At 41.3% G+C, this 17690-nt stretch overlaps 1 pseudogene; it reads left to right on the top strand.

Moving 5' to 3' along the window:
- The first annotated feature begins 10653 nt into the window (after positions 1–10653).
- LOC102405554 lies at positions 10654–11424 on the top strand (annotated as a pseudogene).
- The last annotated feature ends 6266 nt before the right edge of the window (positions 11425–17690 follow it).

The following is a 17690-nucleotide window of genomic DNA, read 5'->3' as shown; positions in this document are numbered from 1 at the left end:
CAGGAACCAGCAGGCAGGGAGTATAGCACTAGGGTGTAAGCATTTACCTTAGGTTTTACATTTCCTTCAATGCCACTCTGATCCAGAACTTGTGTCTGCACCTGTGAATGTGCTGATGAAGTGCCTTTTGGCCACCCTAAGTATGGTTTTTGAGGGGAATTGAATGTTGTAGTTAATTAGGCCATAAGCTTTATATATTATTCATTCAACAGGTATATCTGTGTCCCTGGTCCCATACCAAGCACTTTGCTAGGATTTGGAGACAAGGCAGGTGTTTATCCTGCCCTTATGAAGTGGTAGGCTTCCAGGCACTTACTAAAACTAGTTGTGTGACCTTGAGAATATTATGTAACCTCTCAGAGCTTGTTTCCTTATTTATAAATTGAGGATTGTAAAGTAGCTACTTCATTTGATTTTGACAAGTATTAAGTCATTATTTTAAAGAAATGACTGCTTCTATGGCATATCACAAGCATTTTAAATGATATTATTATTAGTTGTTCAACCTGTCACTTAAGACAGAGTTATTCTGTATTACTGAGTCTCAACTTCCATTTGATATGCTATTAATGATTCTAATTACCATGGGTCAGTGAATCATCAAGGGACAGAAAATAAACATTTCTCTTTGAAAATCTTAAAACTTGTTTATAAAGGTAATACATACTCTTGAGGAAAAAACAAATTCAAACAATATAGAAGCATATACAATAAAAAGTAGAACTTCCCCTTCCACACACACACACAACCCATTCCTCAGAGGTAATCACTGTGAGCAATCCTTTGTCTCCCCTTCCAGAAAAGTCTCATGCATATGCACATTCTTAGACAACAAAGAGCAAATGCGATCAGGTACTACTAACTAGTTATCAATAAGCATTCTCACTTCTGAGTATGTAGTGGAGAGCTTTCTTAGAGCAGCATATATTGTTTTTATTCAGAATTCTTTCTATTTTATTAAAATATAGCTTATTTTCAATGTTGTATTATTTTCTGGTATACAACTGATTCAGTTTTTTAATATACATATATATGTGTGTTGATGCCTTCAAAATGTGGTACTGGAGAAGAATTCTGAAAGTCCCTTGGACAGCTAGGTGATCAAACCAGACAACCTTAAGGGAAATCAGCCCTGAATACTCATTGGAAGGACTGATGCTGAAGCTGAAGCTCCAGTATTTTTCGTCATCGATGCAAACAGCAAACTCATTGGAAAAGTCCCTGATGCTGGGAAAGATTGAGGACAGAAGAAGAAGGCGTCAGAGGATGAGATGGCTGTATGGCATCACTAATGCAAGGACATGAACTTGGGCAAATTTCAGGAGATGGTGAGGGACAGGGAGGCCTAGTGTGCTGCAGTTCATGGGGTCACAAAGAGTTCAACACGACTGGGCAACTGAAAAACACAACAAATGTGTGTGTGTATAGATATTTGTGTATATATATGCATACATTTGTACATATATTCTTTTTCAGATTCTTTCCATTATAGTTGTTACAAGATACTGAATATGTTCCCTGTGATATGTAGTAGGATTTTGTTGTTTATCTACAGAATAAGTATTTCTTAATATTCTCAACAAAATTAAAAGAAAAGTTCTCTTAAGCTTCTTGAGAAAGTCTGCAGGCTGCAGTCTACTTCTCTCTCCACCCCCGCACTCCGCAGTCCCAGGTCCTGTAGCTTCTAGCAGTCAGAGACTGGCACCTGCCCACCCACGCTTTCTTGGCCTGTGGCCGGCTGTGGTCAAACCGGCAGCAGAGAGTGGGTGTGGAGATGTGGGTAGTAAAGAAGGAAGAGAAAACAAATTTTCCATGAGTTGTTGAAAAAGAGCAACAGGAGTAGAATCGAATTGACCTAAGAAACCAACACCAAAAAATGCTTTATTACATGTATTTAAATAAAAGGTATCAGGAAGAATGTTCTAGAAAGGATTAAAAGGCAATGAAGGACTAGGCTTTTAAAGTAGTAGCAACAGCTGCTCAAGCTGTGTTGTGGGCGGTAAGAAAGGCCTTGGGGTCCCTGTGGTCAAACCTGTTCCCTAGAAGTATAGGAGAGAGAGAGAGTGAAGGAGAGAGATCCCCTCAGAAATGTGAAATGGCAAGATAGTGAGATTGGGCCCAACGCCAGAGAACAGATGGGGAAACTTCGCCCTTCTTCACTGAAAGCTCAACTTCACTTCCTCACTTTCCACCTGCTTGTTTCTTCTCCCACCTTGCTGCTCTCAGCTCCACTGCTTCATTTCACTTCTGTGAGGGGCTTTGCTAGACCTCAATCCCCAGCCAAGACTCTAGGTGATAGATGTCTCCCTTGACCACAAGTGTTTCTCAGTGTGGTTAGATGTTAAAGCAAGTCACATCTAAAACAGAGCTTCTGATCATTTCTGAGGATGTAGAAAAAGATCTCTGCTTGTTGCCTCTTTCTTTTTGCTTACTCATTTAATCTTGGTTCTCTGAATTATTTCCACCTCCCCCTAGACCCGAAAGGAAGGTTATAGAACGGTTTAGAGCTTCTAAATGAGGCTGTTAGAGTGTGCCTCAGTCTACAAGGCTGGCTTGGAGCCCACACCCAAGAAAGCGAAATCTTTCCTTGGGTGGGGCTTGCCTAGACATAAAGTTTTTACCATGCCTCCAAGCAAGGGAAACTTGGGCCAAGATTATATTGGGCAGGTAATAAAATTAAGGGCAATAAAACTAGATAAACCACCTATTTAACAGCAATTTACTGGTGAAGCTGTTTCAACAAGGAGAGGTAAGATGGAGGGCTCCACGAGCTTGCTCTCAAGTTCTTTCAAGTACTTTCCTCTATAGAGAAAACACTTTTTTCAGGGGTCTTGGCTTGACTGAAAGGGGGTAAGTGCATTTATCCAACACCCAGTGAGAGTAAGTAGCAGCTCAGAGGGGAGTCTCTGGAATTTGTATCCCTCACTCTAATGCCAAGAATGATTCCCTCTGAGCTGTTCAAACCTCTCAGAACCTTTTTATCAGCCATGGAATCAAGAGAGTAGAGGTCCCTAACTGCACCCCATGTTCATTATAGAATTATTTACAATAGCCAAGGTATGGAAGCAACCTAAGTGTCCACTGACAGACGAATGGATAAAGAAGATGTGATACATATATAGAATGGAATATTACACAACCATAAAGATAAATGAAATCTTGCCATTTGCAACAGCATGGATGGATCCTGGAGGGTGTTATGCTAAGAGAAATAAGTCAGAGGGGAAAAGACCAACGCCATATGATCTCACTTATGTGTAGAATCTAAAAAGTAAACAAACAATAAATGCAAATAGACATATAGTTACAGGGACAAACGAGAGGGAGGTGGGAGTGGGAGGGACAAAATAGGTGAAGGGGATTTAGAAATACAAATCTCCAGTCATAAATAAACTATGGGGATGTAATATAAAGTATAAAGAACATGGCCAATATATTGTAACAATTTTGCATAGGGACAGATGGTTACTAGACTTACTATTGTCATCATTTAATAATGTATGCAAATATCAAATCACTGTGTAGCACACCTGAAACTAATATCATATTGTATGTCAATTATATTTCAATTAAAAATTAAATGAAAAAATAGAGTGGAGGTCCAGTACCAATCTCTCTAGAGTCAATTGTGGATTGATTTACACATTAAACATCAAACATTCTGTAAAGATGGAATCGCTTCCTTAACCACAAACATCATGGTAATATTTTGTTGCTTTTAAGGGATTACGAAGCAAAAACATGAAAGTTCAGTCAGATTCTCAAAACTACCTCACACAGACATCCTAAACATATATAGGTATGTGTTTATGCATATATCTATTGGCTTCCCAGGTGGAGCTAGCAGTAAAGAACTCACCTACCAATACAGGAGAGCCAGGAGACACAGGTTTGATTTCTGGGTCGGAAAGATTCCATGGAGGAGGGAATGGCAACCCACTCCAGTATTCTTGCCTGGAGAGTCCCATGGACAGAGGAGCGTGGGGGGTGGGGGGCGGGGGGCGGTGGGGGCTACAGTTCATGAGGTCGCAAAGAGTCGGACACGACACACAGATGCACACCTCCATACATCCACACCTACACATACATACAGGTAAAATAACGAAATTAAGGTAAACCTCTAAATAGCTTTTATGTTTTTAAGCAATAGCAAATACTTTCTATCAACAAATACTTGCTCTTTTCAATTTTACTTTTGCATAGTACAAACTTTTCTAAATAGCATGTGGTGATTGGGTCTCTAAATATTAAATAAAATATCCTTCTATTGCTTGTAAACAGTATTTTCTGGTTAAGAAGAGGCACAAAACATTCGGTGACTGCATTATTCTTTGGGGTCTGAGTAGTGGTTATGTGGGCACCCAGGGTGGTGAACCACTGGTTCATGAAACATTGCCAGGAATGGCCTTCATCCAGACCCCAGGCCAAGAAGGACTAGGCAAAAGTACAAATTTCTACCTTTGTCAGAATCCTAGGAATTTGGCAACTCTTCTCCATTTGTCTCATTTCCCTCTGTCCTATATCCAATCAATTACCAATGTGGCTCAGTTGGTTTCATCTCCTATGTGTCCCCCAAGTCTGTCCACTCTTCTTTTCTCTACTGCCTCTTTCCTAGGTCAGACTGGCTGGATTATTACAAATCTTCCCAAGTGGGCAAGATCCACTTTTGTCCCCTTCTAAGTGCCTACACTATGGCCAGGTAGATTAAAAAACAAAACAAAGCAAAGGCTTCCCTGGTGGCTCAGTGGTAAAGAAGCCACCTGTCAGCGCAAGAGACATAGGTTCGATCCCTGGTCAGCGAGGAACCGTATGCTGTGGGGCAACTAAGCCCATGTGCCACAACTATTGAGCCTGTGCTCTAGAGCCTGGAAGCCACAACCTCAGAGCCCATGTGCCACAACTACTGAAGCCCAAACTCTAGAGCCCAAGCTCTGCAACAAGAGAAGCCATTGCAAAAAGAAGCCCATGCAGGGCAATTAGAGAGTAGCTCCTGCTTGCCGCAACTAGAGAAAAGCCCATGCAGCAACGAAGACCCAGCGCAGACTAAGTGAATACATAAATAAAATTATTTCAAGAAATAAAAACAAGCATCTACCTAAGCAGTCTTTCCTCTTAACAGTTTCTGTTGGATACTCTTTTGCTCTTAGACTGAAAATCAAAATCCACACTGTGGCCTAGAGGCCGGAAACCAGTTGCCCCTGCTCCACCTTTCCACTCTTCCTGTACCTCACATCATAGTTCTCCATCCACTCCATTGCCCTACCTCCTCAGGGATCCTCACAGCTCAGGATGTTTGGAGACAGAGAAGACACAGATCCCTGAATTTTCCCAAAGCTCGTTAGGTGATTCTGAATCACTGCTATGGTTGAAGTAACTAGATTAAAGATGGAACCTTTGGAAAATTGTGTTATGGTAAGTTTGTACCTGTTAGCATGAAGGTTTGGCTTGGGCCAACCCTATAAAATCACTGCAGATGGTGACTGCAGCCATGAGATTAAAAGATGCTTGTTCCTTGGAAGAAAAGCTATGACAAACCTAAATAGTGTATTAAAAAGCAGAGATACCACTTTGCCTACAAAGGTCCAGATCAGCAGTCATGTATGAATGTGAGAGTTGGAACATAAAGAAGGCTGTGTGACCAAGAATTAATGCTTTCAAACTGTGGTGCTGGAGAAGACTCTTGAGAGTCCCTTGGACATAAAGGAGATCAAACCAGTCAATCCTAAAGAAATCAACCCTGAAAATTCATTCGAAGGACTGTTGCTGAAGTTGAAGCTCCAATATTTTGGCCACCTGATGCAAAGAGTTGACTGTTTGGAAAAGACCCTGATGCTGGGAAAAATTGAGGGCAGAAGGAGAAGCAGGTAATAGAGGATGAGATGGTTGGATGGCATCACCCACTCAATGGACATGAGTTTGAGCATACATCGGGAGATAGTGACGGATAGGGAAGCCTGGGGTGCTGCAGTCCATGGCGTCACAGAGTTGGACACAACTGAATGATGAACAAGAACAACCCTACAAAGCAGACCAGAAAAATTCCCAAACTGGCAAGTCACTAGCCAGATGTTCTACACGAGGAGGTCACTGTTGCTACTTCTGCTACCCAAAAAGGGTTTAAAGAGTGAGTTACACACAATCCACTTGGTAGATGCCTTTTTACTTTCTAGAAAACCTAAAGCTAGCTAATATATGCAATTCTGAGACTGAGGATGCATTCACACAAAAGCTTTGAAATGTTATTAGATGAAGCAGATGGTTCCTACATAACCACAAATTCAGCTGGGAATGTCTTTCTCTGACCTTCCTCTTTATAGATTTATTCCTGTTATAACAGCACTTGTTAAGTGGATTTAGATGTGTTCTGAGTCCAGTTGCGTTCCAGAAACAAGACAACTAGTAAAGGCAAAGTCTGATCAAATTGGGTATTTCTGTCTCCCAATTTTATTAGAGGAAGTCTCCAATGTGTTGTCAAGTTCACTTTTCTGCCGAGCTCTCATGAATTGCATTTGGAAAGCAGGATTGAATTTGTTTGTCCCTGCTATTTATAGCACCCACTGAGTCCTCAGCCAGTTGTGGGAGGATGTGACTGCGTTTAGATTCCCATCCAAGTTGTATGTGACAGTATCTGGCACCCATTCAACAGCTGCAGTCATTACTGGGAGAGTAAGCACAAAGGGAAATAAATCAACTTTTAATGTCAGGATGTCACACCCTCTCTAACGTTTTTTGGATATAAATGAGGCACTATAATATAATTAGTCTTGATCTTATCTCTCAGTGTTCTTGCCTGGAGAATCCCAGGGATGGGCGAGCCTGGTGGACTGCCATCTATGGGATTGCACAGAGTCGGACACGACTGAAGTGACTTAGCAGTAGCAGTATCTCTCTATAGTTCGATGACTACTTTACCAGAGGGTACTATCTGTAACATCAACAGATTTAATTATAAAAAGAAGCTTTCCAGATTAGACAAAAATGTCTTCTTAAAAAATGATGATTTTATGAAGGTAATATATATGTCAGTTTCCAAAGTCAAATGTTCAAAAGGACATACAGGGAAAAATGTATCCAACTCCCACACCTGTACTTCAACCATCCAATTCCCTAGGCAAACACAGTAGCCAGGATTTTAACCTGTCCAGAGATATCTAATGCATTTATATACAAACGTACACACACACACACACACACAGAGCTGAATATCTTGTTTTTTCTCTTTTCTTATCTCTTTTTTTTTTTTGGCTACATGGCATATGGGATCTCAGTTCCCAGACTAGGAACTAAATTTGTGCCCTTGGCAGTGGGAAGCATGGAGTCCTAATCACTGGAGCCCCAGGGAATTCCCTCACTTTAAAAATTGTTCCACATCACTTGCTAATTTTTCCACATCAAATATGTAGAGATGGGCCTAACTTCATTGTTAATGACTGTGTTTCATGCAGTGATTTCTTGACTGCCAAGTGAACCCTTCTCCACCATGAAGACCTTTGTTGACTACTCAGCTCTCGGGTAGGACCCAGAAAGTCCTTCATAACCATCTCAATCGGAAACTATCCTTTAACCTATATCCTTCCCACCAATTAAGCAGACCTACGGTGGCTCTTGAATGGAGCTCTAATCGTTGCTCTTTCATGAACTCACTGTCTTTGCCGACCAGTGATCTCATTCTTCTGGCCCTTGGTCTTCTCATCTGGGAGTGGTACTGGGAGGGGGATGCTCTTCTAAGGTCCTTTTCAGCCTTTACCTTCTGTAAATCTGTGACTAGACGAGGTCAAAGGGCCTTTCCAAGTCTACACTTGGATCAGCAACTTATATTTTCCTTAGTTTCCTTCATAAGCTCTTTAAGGATGAGAAAATCTCTGCATGCAGCATCCCCTCCCAATGTCTGGCTGGAATAGTAGTTCCAGAAATGTTCGTTGATTTTCTGGGTTATCACTTAAAGTGCTATGCATTAATAATTCCTCCAATCCTATTACTGGAAATAGGTCAATTAACCCAGTTTCTTTCTTTGAGGACAAGTGATAAGAATCATGGTACTTGTGCTCTATCAGACCAGTTGGGAACAATTTGAGCAGTAGATCCTCACCAGTACATCTGACTTAGGCAGTCTGTGCATTCCTGGCATGATCTATATCCATATTAGCAATTTGAAGGGTAAAAGAGTAGTTTTAGAAATAAAGAGGACATTGGGGATGGCAAAATTCAAACTTTTTATTTTGTAGATGTGGAAAACCAAGGCTTAGAATTTGAGAGATTTGTCTAAGGATTACGACTCGCCTAGTGATAGAATCAGGGTTAAGATCTGGCTTTCCTGACTTTTATTCTAGAGAAAAAAAAAGGAGAGGGGGAACAGAATCTTTACAGAGTGTTATTATACATTGTCATTAATTGGAACTTGCTGTTCCATGAAACTATGCCCACATACTATGTAGGATATGATGGCTTGTATTTTACTACACTTCTTCATCTGAAAAACTAGATTAATAAACCTACTTACCTCACAAGGTGGTAGAAGGATTATAAGAGATACCTATAGGGTCCAGGGAAAGCCCCAGGCATGTAAAGGTTACCTACAATTATTATTTAAAGATCTTCACAATGAAAGGTCATTTTGTAATATAATTTCCTCTTCACTTGATTTTTTTGGAAGAGAGGGAGTTGGATTTAAATTATCAAGTTTTGTTAAGGGAAGGTACACCTTTCTGTTATTACTCTGATAAAAGTCATAGCCACTCATTAACTTAGCCTTCATCTTAAAAATGGAAGAATTATCCCTGGTTTTTGTCCCATTTTCAGTTACTATGAAGACTAAGAAAATTTCATTTATTCACACATACCTTTTTTTTTTTAAATCAAAGTTGAAACACAACTCTTTTATAAAATTTAAAAATTTTTTATTTATTTATATATTTATTGAATTTTGGTTGCAGTCTGTCTTCGTTGCTCTGCCTGGACTTTCTCTACCTGCAGTGAGCAGGGGGCTACTCTCTAGTTGTAGTGATTAGGCTTCTCACTGTGGTGGCCTCTCTTGTTGCAGAACACAGGATTTAGGCACACGGACTTCAGTAGTTCTGGCTTATTTGCTCTGTGACATGTGGATTCTTACCAGGCCAGGGATCAAATCCATGTCCCCTGCATTGACAGGTTGATTTCTATCCACTGTGCCACCAGGGAAGTCTCATTTACACATATCTTCGTGTCTTTTGCCAAACCATCTCTATTATTACTTACTTTTTGTTTTTATTTAAATAGACCAACTTTTAAGTAATTTGTGTATAGTTATGTTACAACATAGAATTCTTTATTGTTCCAATTTTAGTATATGTGCTGCTGAAATGAGCACTGGAACTCTTAAGTAAAAAGGTATTGCTATTCCACTTAGAAAATACAGAGTGAAATGTATTCAGTTGAAAGATTAGAAGACTTTGGTTTAAATTCCAGCCTTGCTCTTTGGTGGTCATGCAATTTTGAACAAGTTGTCTCAATTTTATCTACAGAATGATGAGCAAAATATATAATTCACAGTGTTTTTATGATAATAAATAGAATCAGGTATCTGATAGCACTTTGAAAAAATTTAAGACAGTGCACATTATTAGTTATTGTTAAATAAAGGGAAAAATAGCAGGTTGGAGAAGAGAGTGGCACCATTTAATAGTGTACAGTTTATTCAGAAGGTGGGAGAATATAGAAAACCTCAACATCTTAAAGAATGGATATATAGGGTTTCCCTGGATGGTCCAGTGGTAAAAAACCTGCCTGTCAATGCAGGAGACTCAAGAGATGCGAATTCAATCCCTGGGTCAGGAAGATCCCCTGGAGGAAGAAATGGCAATCCACTCCAGTATTCTTGCCTGGGAAACCCCAAGGACAGTGAAGCTTGGCAGGCTACAGTCCATGGGGTCGCAAAGACTCAGATACTACTTAGCCACTGAACAGTAACATAGATCAGTGCAGCTATGAGAAGGGGTTGAAAATGGCAAAAAAAAATCAACAAAAATCTTGCTAAAGGAGAGGGCATAATCCACTTACATTCACTTTGATGAAAAGAATTTGTACAACATGAAACTGCGGCAAGTTTATGTCAAGTTTTAAAACTATAGCTTCAAACAGATAACTAATGAGAACCTCCTGTATAGCTGAGGAAACTCTATTCGGCACTCTCTGGTGCCCTAAATGGGAAGAAAATCCCAAAAGAGGGAATATATGTACATGTATAGTTGATTTACTTTGCTGTACAGCAGAAACTAACACAATATTTTAAAGCAATTCCCTGGTAGCTCACACCATAAAGTGCCTGCCTACAATGTGAGAAGCCTGGGTTCAATCCCTGGGTCAGGAAGATCTCCTGGAGAAGGAAATGGCAATCCACTCCAGTATTCTTGCTTGGAAAATCCCATGGATGGAGGAGCCTGGTAGGCTCTAGTCTATGGGGTTGCAAATAGTCGGCCACGACTGAGCAACTTCACTTTCATACTCCAATAGAAATGAATTTAAAAAATTAAAAATATACCACCAAGTGTTAAAACTTAATCATATATATAATGAATACAAGATATCTTAACAGTCATTCATATTTTTTATATTCTATTGCAATCATTCATTTTTCTAAGACTAACATAATTTTCTTATTTGATCTCTAGAGTATAATGCAAACCATGTCAAGAGTCCCAAATACTTATGACTTAAATTGCAAAGTGTAGGAATAGTCAAGACTACAAGCTCCCCAACCAAACCATGCTCACTTTAATAAAAAGCTTTTTGGCCTGCAAGCGGCTCAGTGGCATGCAGTGTCCAGCAGTCTTGCTGGTGTGATGCTGAGGCTTGAGCAGTATGATGATGGAGACCTTCGTGAAGCCCGGGCTCAAGAACTTGAACCTCATTTCATTGTGCTGGAGACAGTCTGAGTGACCAAGACAAAGAATGGGGACAAGGTGTGGGCCTGCAAAGTGGCAGACAAAACTGGCGGCATCAATATTTCTGTCTGGGACGATGAGGCCAAACTGATCCAGCCTGGCGACACTATCCAGCTCACTAAAAGTTATTCGGTGTTCAAAGGTTGTGTGCCATTGTGCACTGGCCATGGGTGTGATCTTCAGAAGATTGGAGAATTCTGTATGGTTTATTCTGAGGTTCCTAAATTCAGTGAGCCAAACCCAGAATACAGTGCCTAGCAGGCACCCAACAAGATGGTTCAGAACAGCAGTCTTAAGGCTCCCTGGACTCCCTGCCACTTCTCCAGCCTCTAAGAGCCAGAACGCATTGGACTGAGCACCCCACCAGGTCCTGGTGGTGGCCTGCACCCCCTCACACTTCCTCTGACTCCACTCCCCCAGCACTTGAATTATCTGAAGTCAGCCCAACCACAGCTACTGCCCTCCTGGCCCCTCCAGCAACCACGTCAGTAAAGGCAAAAAAAAAAAAAAAAAACCCAGAGGAGCAGCAAAAGAAAGCAAAAGACCTTTTTCCTCCCTGCCACCAGCCATAACCCAAGTGTTTGCTAGAGAACACAGCTTTCTACTGGGCTGCAGGCTCTGTGGGGCCAGGAGGTATAGGAGTCACTAAAGTTCACTGTGCGGGAGTGGTGAGCAGTAGCCTAATCCACCCTCAGCCCATACTCCCCTCCTTGTTCAGCTGAAGCTGCCTGTCTCCTGGAATTCAGGGTGCTCTGCCTCCCTTCCTTCCGCTTTAGAAACAATGGTTACAGTCTGTTTCTTATGTGTGATGTAGAAGTCTAACTGAATCCCTCCTTCCTAATAAATGTTACCACTCTGTTGAAAAAATAAGAATAAAAAGCTCTTTGGAATGTATTCCAACCCTTTCCTACTCTCTTTACTTCCTGATTACCTGCTGTCCCCTCCTATTCTCACTGGTGACCTTGTCTGCAACCTCATGAAGAAACTAGAGGGAGCCAGCTGGACCACTGCCAACTTCCCGTCTCCAAATCTCCATGGCGACGCTGCCTTCCCCTTCTCCCTGGACCTCTCCTCTGAGTCTGAAGCATCCTACTCCCTGTTGGAATTTCTCACTCTTTCTGCCGTCTGTTCTCCTTGTGGCTCTAACCTCGCCCTCACTGCAGTTTTTTCTCGTCAGCATTAAACATTTTCACTTCTCACGCTGTCCACAGTTCCCACGTGGCATTGCTTTGACTCTCTATCCTTTACACCAAACGTGTTCCAACACAGTCTCTTCCTAGTGTCCTATTTTGTCCTCTTCTGCACTCCTAACCTCCCAAGTCAGTCTCCAAATTCCCTTTTTCTCCAAGAATGCTATTTTTCTTCCAAAGTTTAATCCACAGGAATTTGTATATACTTTTATACAAATAGTATAATAAAGAATAAATACATAGAATTTTGCTATAGTGCCAAATAAATTGTAATGCCACATAGATTGTCCATATGCCCCCATTTCTGCTTATGTGATTTTTTTTTTTTTTGCAGGTGAATAGGTTTCTTGTAGTCATAGCAGCCACACTAACTTTTTGACCCACTAAAGGTGCAGGTCAGGAAGCAACAGTTAGAACTGGACATGGAACAACAGACTGGTTCCAAATAGGAAAAGGAGTACGTCAAGGCTGTATATTGTCACCCTGCTTATTTAACTTCTATGCAGAGTATATCATGAGAAATGCTGGGCTGGAAGAAGCACAAGGGGGAATCAAGATTGCCGGGAGAAATATCAATAACCTCAGATATGCAGATGACACCACCCTTATGGCAGAAAGTGAAGAGAAACTAAAGAGCCTCTTGATGAAAGTGAAAGAGGAGAGTGAAAAGGTTGGCTTAAAGCTCAACATTCAGAAAACTAAGATCATGGCATCTGGTCCCATCACTTCATGGGAAATAGATGGGGAACAGCAGAAACAGTGTCAGACTTTATTTTTTGGGGCTCCAAAATCACTGCAGATGGTGACTGCAGCCATGAAATTAAAAGACGCTTACTCCTTAGAAGGAAAGTTATGACCAAGCTAGATAGCATATTCAAAAGCAGAGACATTACTTTGCCAACAAAGGTCCATCTAGTCAAGACTATGGTTTTTCCAGTGGTCATGTATGGATGTGAGAGTTGGACTATAAAGAAAGCTGAGCACTGAAGAATTGATGCTTTTGAACTGTGGTGTTGGAGAAGACTCCTGAGAGTCCCTGGGACTACAAGGAGATCAAACCAGTCCATTCTGAAGGAGATCAGCCCTGGGATTTCTTTGGAAGGAATGATGCTAAAGCTGAAACTCCAGTACTTTGGCCACCTCATGTGAAGAGTTGACTCATTGGAAAAGACTGTGATGCTGGGAGGGATTGGGGGCAGGAGGAGAAGGGGACAACAGAGGATGAGATGGCTGGATGGCATCACTGACTAGATGGATGTGAGTCTGAGTGAACTCTGGGAGTTGGTGATGGACAGGGAGGCCTGGCATGCTGAGATTAATGGGGTCGCAAAGAGTCAGACATGACTGAGTGACTGAACTGAACTGAACTTAAAAGAATAAAACATGGCCTGCTACAAAAACAACTGGTCTACCCGAGAGAATGTTGCCTTCACTTATCTGAGAACATTCTTCTGAAGATTAGCAAAGACTTCCATTCCACTAAATCCACTGTAATCTTAAATATAGATTTGAATTTCAACTTCTTAGTAGTGTTTGATGCAGCTGATAACTCCTTGGTGACAACTTCTCTTTCCCTGGTTTTGTGATGGTATATCCTGCTGTCTACCTTGGTTGTTCCTTCTGTTTGCCTGTTGACTATTTCTCCTCTACTGTTCATTCTACATCGAAGTTCCTAAGGGCTCCTTGCTGAGTTCCTCAGCTCTTGTCACTCTATCAACTCTCTTTAGAGAGTCTCACTTACTCTTGAGACTCCCATTATCATCGTCATGCTGGTGATTATCAAATTCATTTCTCCAGCAAAATATCTTCCCCAGAACATCATATCTGCCTTTCTAGTGTTCAGCTAGGTATGCCACAGAATGTTTCATAATAGGCATGTAAATCTCAATGTTTTCTAAAACAGAACTCACCTTCCTACTCCCAAATTTTTATCTTCGCAAGTGTTCTCTAACTTAGTAAAGGCCATCACCATCCACTCAGTTGATTTAGCCAGTAACTTAGGAGTCATCATTGATCTATAGTTATGTCTTCCTCACCATGCCTCCTTCTCCCCATTAATTAATCACCAATTCTTTTCTATGCTATCTCTTACGCACTTCTCTAATCCATTTACTTTTCTAAATTGTCACTGTCATTACACCAAGTCTGAGGTATCATCATCTTTCAACTGGATTCTGTGACAGTCTCTTACCCTCCCATAAAGCACATCTGATTGTGTCGCTCTCTCCTTACTGATTTGAAGATGAAGGCTTCCCAGGCTCTGTGTGATTTTCCTTCTGCCTCATTGTGAAGGATTGCTGTATGTCGTTCTTTTCCTCACTCTTTTCCATTTCAGAAACTGGCCTCTTGGTTCTTTGTGATGAGAGATCACCCTTCTTCTTACCTTGGGATTTTGCCTGGAATACATTAGCTTAATTTTCAGGCCCCCTGCTGCTTTCCTTCTTCTGTCATCCCCCACAATTCTCCAGACTTCCCCTGACTACAACTTTAACATGGTTACCTTATTCTTTTGGTCTTAACATAAAAATTCCATCCCCTGAAAAGGTTTTGTGAACTCTCTAAACCCTTATATAACAGTTTGCACTTTCTCAGCCTTGTCATAATTATATTTGCATGTGTTCAATGTCTTCCCAGCTGCTAATCTATAAGCCCCACAATGACAGTGAACTTGCATTGTGTCTGACACATAGTAGTATAGAACAAATATTTGATGAGTGTTAATTCATTATTTATTTTATTTTGACTGCTCTGGGTCTTCATTGTTGTTTGAAGGCTTTCTCTAGTTGTGGATAGTGGAGTTACCCTCTAGTTGCAATGCACAAGCTTTGTGGTGGCTTCTCTTGTTGCAATGCAGAGGCTTTTAGGCATGTAGGCTAGGTAGTTGCAGTCACAGGCTCTAGTATGCAGGCTCAGTGGTTGTGGCACGTGAGCTCAGTTGCCCTTGGCACATGGGATCTCCCTGGACCATGGATCAAACTTGAGTCCCATGCATTGGAAAATAGATTCTTAACCACTGGACCATCAGGCAAGTCCCAGGAATAATTTATTTTTGAGAAATCTTTTACTTCTGTGAATTAACTTCTTTAAGATTTATTTATAACAAAAGATTTGAGTAACTCCTTTCACTCTTTAGACTGCAATAATTGGAAGTATGAAGATTAAAAAAAAAAACCTTCTGAAAAATAATGGGTAAGTGAATTGAAGGCTTAAGAAAAAAAGATAATTTTCTAAGACTTCATGTCTTTATGTGGAGAGGGTTTCATCTGTGAAGAAGAAAAAAGATTTCCCAAATGAGAAATCAATAATATCAATAGCTGTCACTGGCCAGGCATTTGCTATTTTTCAGGGATAGTTCTCAGTGCAAAGAGGGTATTAATGAATTTAAAACAACTCTATGAGGTGGTTGCTACTTTCACACCTGTGTTGGAGTGTGATTGCCGTCACTTTGTTTATCGCTCTGAGGGAAGCATGAAGGCACACTCTCCATCTGTTGCTGACACACCTCTTAATTAGGTCATATTTTACAGTTACACTAGATTCTGATAATGACCGGGATTCTTTCCTGGCTGCCTAGGGAGTTCTCAGGCCACACTGCCAGAGAACTGTCTCCCATCATGTGTTGCTTCTTGCATCACAGATTCTTCCCCAGTTGACTTGGCTCCATCCTATCTCATTCCTGCCAGAGGAATTTATCTAGTCATGCATTGCCCTTGAGGCCACAATAACCAGTCCTTGTGATTTTTTTAAAACTCTGCCGTTCCTAAACAGTGTTCAGAAAGGAGGATTCTGCAGGGCACCCACATTTGACTCTTATCCAAAGAGGCCTCTGGAAGTGCTTAAGTATGTGAAGCAGTGAACACGTAAGGGGGAGGCTGGAGCATAACATATCTTACTTCATTCATTCAGTCATCCATCCCTTGATTAATTAACTCTATTCCATAAATACTTATTGCTCATCTACTGTGTGCCAAGCTGCACATTAGCTGCTGAGGACATAACAGTGAAGGAAAAATCCCTGTCCTCAAGGAGCTTATAGTCTAGTTACAGATGCAGATGAGCAAATCTAGCACATGCCATTGAAAGAGTGTGAGAAGAGTGTTGTAACGTTAGTTCATGGTGACAAGAGTCATACACTCAACTTAAAAATTGATTAGGCGAAACTGCTAATATTTATTGGCTTAAGCCACGGAAAAGCAACTGGAATAATGAACCACTGAGAAGGGTCACAGCAAGGACTCAGCACCAACCAGATCCAGGCACTTGAATATACCCAGGAGCCTTGTTGTTCTTGGTCCACATGTAGGCACTTTCCTCATTTATTGCAGATCAGCTCTCCTTACAGGTCAAGAAGCAGCTCCTCCATCACTTCTAAGCTTCATGTCAGCTCAGGGTTTGACTCAGAGAGGACTGGTTCTTCTTTTTCAATTCTAATCTAAAAAATCCCAAGGTAGAACTCAAATCGGCTCACTTGGGTTATATCCTACCTCTAGATTGATGATTCTCAACTGTAGGTGGTTCTGCCTCTCAAGGGATATTTGGCAATGTCTGGAGATGTGTAACTTTGTCATGACTAGTGGGGTGGAGAGAATGTTACTGATATCTAGTGGCTGGAGGCCAGGGTTGCTGCTGAACATTCTAACAATGTACAGGACAGCCTCCCGCAACAAAGAACCATCCAGTACAAAATGTCAATAGTGCTAGGGTTGAGAAACTCTATTCTAGGCCAATCAGTTGTGGTTGTGTGTGTGTGTGGAGGGGGGGGGTGTGGGGGTGGGATCAAAGTTTTTCTAAAAGACTCTTAAGCCACGAGGAGGGGTTATCCAAGTAAAAGGGGCTAGGACAGGCTGATCCATGGAGGGAGGTACATAAACAAAGAATTAGGACTGCCCAGAACAGGTTCCCATAAATAGCACTAGTCATTCTGCCTTCCATTCCTACCTGGTAAAATGGTATGAGTCTGCGGAAGGCTCACGTGGAGCAGAGTGTCTGGAGCTTCAATAATATCACTGTCCTGCAAAGCCATTTATCAAGCACAAGTCATAGGTTTTATCCATTTCCTCTACTGTACTAAGCTTTTGGTTGAAGGCATTTCATCAACTGAGATTCACTTATAGTTTTCAGGAGATTGTTTTAGTAGAGTATTAAAACACATCAATGGTCAAGACCCAGTAGTTAGAAGCACTGGATCTGGAATCAAACAGACCTGGCTTTGAAATCAGGCTGTATGTCTGCCTACTGGTATCCATGACCACCACAAGTAGGGCAGGCCAGTGCCAGGGAGACGCAGAAAGGAGGCCATGTGACAGAGGGAGGAGGACCCTGGACTTTTTAGGATGAGAAAAAAATTGGGTAAATAAAAGGGAGGAAGGTGTTCTACATAGAGAAAGCAGCACGTGCCAAGGCTTGGAGTTGTATGTATGGGAAATGAGAGAAGACGAAGCTGACTTGAGGAACAATGAGGAGTGTAATTTTGTGTATGTGTGGTTTTTTTGGTCACACCCCATGGCATATGCAATCTTAGTTCCCTGACCAGGGATCAAACTCATGCCCCCTGCATAGGAAGCATGGAATCTTAACCACT

This window comes from Bubalus bubalis, chromosome 15 (genome assembly GCF_019923935.1).
Source record: "Bubalus bubalis isolate 160015118507 breed Murrah chromosome 15, NDDB_SH_1, whole genome shotgun sequence".
Lineage (NCBI taxonomy): Eukaryota > Metazoa > Chordata > Mammalia > Artiodactyla > Bovidae > Bubalus > Bubalus bubalis.
The sequence above is the reverse complement of the archived record's forward strand: the minus strand, read 5'-3'. Positions and strand labels throughout refer to the sequence as shown.